The 5,000-nt window shown below is 37.5% G+C and overlaps 1 protein-coding gene across 6 annotated transcripts in view; it reads right to left on the bottom strand.

Annotated features, from left to right (window-relative positions):
- LOC106873584 (CD9 antigen) overlaps window positions 1-5,000 on the bottom strand; it is a 166,583-nt gene that overhangs the window by 75,081 nt on the left and 86,502 nt on the right. The gene's annotated exons all lie outside the window — the stretch shown is intronic.

Raw genomic sequence — 5,000 nt, 5'->3', positions numbered from 1 at the left:
CTGCAAACATTCCTGCTGATGGTGATGACGACGACGACGAGGATGCTGCTGACGATGATGATATTGATGATGACTATGCTGATGGTGACGACAACGCTGATGCTAACGATGTTGTTGATGATGATGATGTTTATTTTGATGATGATGATGATGATGATGATGACAATGGTGATGATGATGGTGATGATGGTTGATGACATTAATGATGATGATGCTGATGGTGGTGGTGGTGAGTTTAATGCCAGCAGTGGTTGTGTTAGTGAGTGCTTTAAAAATGGTGGAGATCGGACTTACATTGTTGCTGTTGTTGTTGTTTAACTCAAGGCCGGACTTGACTGGACAAACCCATGATCACAAGACATTCTCACCATGACCACCAACACATTCATAGTAGAAATATACCTTGGACTACAACATCCAATGTCTTCCTTTCTTTTCTCAAGACAATAAAGTAAGATTTGAGGGATATTGGGTTGTTATTTCTAGCGGGTGCAGTAACTACATTAGATACAGCTTGATACCTTGTTGTTCAGTATCGTTTTTGTTTAGCCCTAGGTCATTCCTGATCAAGCAGGTCTATGATCCATCAGCTTTAACCATTCCAACTCTTCTCGAGTTATCTAAGACTACTTTGTGTATCCTTCCTATTTTAAAGAAAAAAAAACAGTGAAAGGGGGTATCATTTGAGGATGATTTGGCTGCTATTTCTTGGTTGACTGACCACATTGAAGCAACCTGTTATTTACAGTGCTGGCTAGTTATAATGGTGATTTGGCTGCTATTTCTAGCTGATCAAGTCACCACATTGATGGTGATGTTAATGGTATACATAATAATACCTTTACTATTAGCAATGGTGATGCTGCTGTTGATGATTGTTGGGTGGTGTCGATGTTGTTAGTGGCAATGGCTATAATGGTAGAATTATTAGTGAAGGATACAATAGTAGTGCTGCTGCTGCCATTTCATAGTGTTACTATTGGTGACTATGATAATGGCAGTGGCATTTATCCTCATGCCAAATATTTATTGATAGCAATGGTAGTGATGACGATGGCAGTGTTGATAACAGATATACCACCCAGGGAAAGATGATTATAATAATGTTGGTGATAAAATCAATGTATACAGATACACACCAGTAGCAGCAGCTTGTGTTTTTTTGTTTGTTTGTCTTTTTATGAGAGAGTCTGAGAGTCTCCGACAAGATTGTGACAAATTGCATAGATGCCATCAATGGCAAGAAAGAATAGGAATATGTGGTGGTCATACATTTCCATATCAATCCATTTAGCAGAATAATGGAAAATTGGTTCCAACTGTGGCCATGCTGGGGTACCACCTTGAAGGGCTTTAGTCAAATTGACCAATTGACCACAGAACTTATGTTATTTTTTTCTATTAGTTTTCTTATTTATTCAATTCTTTGACGGGTCTTATTTTTTTGTCCTGCAGGGTGTCCAACAATCATGCAAGCAACCAAGCAAGCTTGATGGGGTTGTTGCCAGTTTAGGCGCCAACGACCCAACCATGTGACAGGTTGTGTTGGGTTACATGTTACCAGTAGCATTTACTGTGTAGTCAATGGCCAATTCAACAAGTACATTGTCGCGGTGAAGTGCCTGTGCGCTCCATTGACTCGAAGAGCTATGCTGGAGGGAGAGAAATCTTCAGGCAGGTCTTACCAGGCCAGACTGGTCGAAGGGTAGGAGACAGACAAAACCCTAATGACAACAGATCAAAGCATCGGCAGCAGGGTGTGGATTTAGTTATCAGCAGGGCCTCACAGATCAGATTCCTGGCTTTGAACTTGCAGGAGGTCATGCAGAGGATCTTGAAATACAAGACAATGGATGAGACCCTAATATTCATTTTAAAATTCTGCAAAAATATGTCCAGCCATGAAGTGGGGGTGGTGGAATATTACCTTACTTGGAAACAGGTGAGGGTCGGTGACTGGAAAGGTATCCAGCTGTAGAAAATCTACCTCAATAAATACCATCTGATCCATGCACGTGCGGAAAAGTGAGCATTAACATGATGACAACAATGATGATGATGATGATGATGAGGGGGATGAAATAATCAGCCAATTCAATGGGGGAGATACTGTGCTGGTCGGCCAAACGATAGGATTGGAGATGAAAAGAAAATCTAGAATTTCTGGAGACTTGGATTGTGTCAGTTAAGGACATAGTAACTTTCGTTACCAATCCGGCTGAAACTGCCTCTCGCTCTGTAGTATAAATATCTTGTTTTCAAAAAGTTTTGAATTAAAATCTTCCACCAAACCTTAGTCACAGTTTATGTTCCTAACACTAACTTAATGATAACTAGGTTATTTTACTAAATTCTTTGTTATATTTAAAGTAATTGAAAGAAACACAGAGCATCTCAAAATAAATATGGTAACAAAAGGGTTAAAATATATAATAGAGAAACAATTCTTAACCCTTTTGATACCAGCCTGGCTGAAACCACCTCTGGCTCTGTAGTACAAATGTCTTGTTTTCATAAGTTTTGAATTAAAATCTTCCACCAAACCTTAGTCACAATTTATGTTCCTAACACTATCTGAATGATAACTAAGTTATTTTACTAAATTCTTTGTTATATTTAAAATTAATTGAAAGAAACCCAGAGCATTTCAACAGAAATACGGTAATGAAAGGGTTAAAAGAGATTATTAACTTGTGAAGATAATTCAGAATAAAAGTGAGTGAGATATCTGTGTATGGTGGAAGTTCTGTCAACTAAGGCTTCCCTATTGAGTTTATGCTTGCTCTATACTTTTCATATAAGGTGCTGCAACATGGTTGAAAGAAGAGCTGTTCTCTGCACACACACACACATATACACAAACAAATGCAGATACACATGCAGTACACCTATGCACTTATACATGCATCTTCTGCTGTATCCACTGTTCCTACATTTGAAATAAGCTGAACTTTGAAAAATCATACAGGCCACAGATTCCATTTCTTCCTCACCTGAAGTATACACCTGGATCCTTATCCATCAATGTAGTTCTCTATCCATCTACCTATCTATCTACCACTCTACCTACCTGTCTGTCTATCTATTTCTTTCTCTGAGTAAAGAGGGAATCATCATTCAGATGCTGCCATCATCATCATCATCGTTATCACAACAATCATCTCCCACAACCCACCTGCTGCTTCAGTGATAGCCAACACTTGATTAACTTACAACAACATACCTGACATTCCCAACAAGTGTCAGAAACACAAAATATCTTTGCTGATATCCATTTTCATTGTCACTGCCCTTTTTAAGCATATATATATATATATATATATATATATATATATATAAACACACACACATAACTATATATACATGCATATAACTATGTATACATATATACATACATATAGTTATATATACATACATATATATATACATATACACACACACACATATATATATATATAAATACACACACATACACACAGACATATATACACATACACACATATATATATATAAATACATACACATACACACAGACACACACTTTATATTTATATATATATATATATATATGTATGTATATATAGAGTGTGTGTGTGTGTGTCACTGGAACTCTTGCTGACTTTTAAGTAAAACAAAGTCAGGCATTCTTTTATGTGCAAGTGTGTGTGTGTGTGTGTGTGTGTGTGTGTGTGTGTGGAGATAGATAGATAGATAGATAAATAGATAGATAAAGAGAGAGAGAGAGAGAGACAGAGGTAGATAGAGTAGCTGAGTGCTGGCACAAGGTCTACTGAACGTAATGTACAAGGTAAACTTGTATATCCTTCATAAAATAACAGCCATATGTTTAATTTGCATTATACACAATATTTATAAGTGGACCAGAAAATTTGAGAGAGAAAGTGGCAGATATACCAGAGAAGTGTGTTAGTAGAACACACTAAATATAATTTTGACTAAGTGTGTACGATTATGTTAAATTGATATAGTTATGGTGTTTATCTTATCTGATTTAATTCTGTCTTTGTCTGTGTTGGCACATTGTGCCATAGGTAAGTTTGGTTTGGCGAAATAGTTGAGATGCCAGAGCATGAAGCATGGAAAATTAAAAAGAAAAGGAAAACCCTTCGTCTTCCGCTGTCAGACAAAACATTTCCATCCAATTGGCACTGGATGGTGCCAATTTAGATAGGAATGGATAAGTAGAGAGATAACCAGAGTGGAATGAAGTGAAAGAGCCAAATGAAGTGCCTGGAAGAAGGAATGGATAAGACAGAGGAATAGCAATGAGGAACATCAGAAAGGTAGGCAGGAAACATTAAGATAGAGACTCGTTACCAGTTCACCTTACCCCCGATTAAGATATATGTTTAATTAGTCAGGAAGGAATTTGAGAGTGAGAACGTTTTTAATGTTTTGCACCATAAGAATGACAGACATAAAGGACTTTAAATTGGAAAGAAGAACGTTCATATAAGAAATAAGCTAAAATGTGATTAGATCAGAGGAAAGCAGCAGCCTTTTCGGAGAACGAGACAGAAGTATGGAAATGTTACAATGTATGAATTTGTTGAATTTGGAATTTGAGAGTGGGACAGTAAAATCTTCGCAATGTGGAAAAAAACAAAGCAGCCGGGAGGTGGGTTGGGGAGCTGCCAACTACTGAAGTTCGCTCAAGCATGGTTAGTGAGGTAATTAACGAGATAAATACAAGGAAAACAGTTGGGTTCATTAGGGATAGTAGCTGAGATGTTGAAAGCATGCAGATACATAGATACTACGCTAGTCCAATGCTTAAACAATGTAGAAATGTATGATATTAGATGTCTGACGCAGAAATAATGTTATAAATTGATGTAATGACAAAGACATGCACTGAATAAAGTGAAAATGCAGAGGTCACAGACTGATGGACACAGACTGACGGACACAGACTGACGGACACAGACTGACGGACACAGACTGACGGACACAGACTGACGGACACAGACTGACAAATA

The sequence above is a fragment of the Octopus bimaculoides genome, chromosome 7, assembly GCF_046866305.1.
Source record: "Octopus bimaculoides isolate indiv1 chromosome 7, ASM4686630v1, whole genome shotgun sequence".
NCBI lineage: Eukaryota > Metazoa > Mollusca > Cephalopoda > Octopoda > Octopodidae > Octopus > Octopus bimaculoides.
The sequence above is the reverse complement of the archived record's forward strand: the minus strand, read 5'-3'. Positions and strand labels throughout refer to the sequence as shown.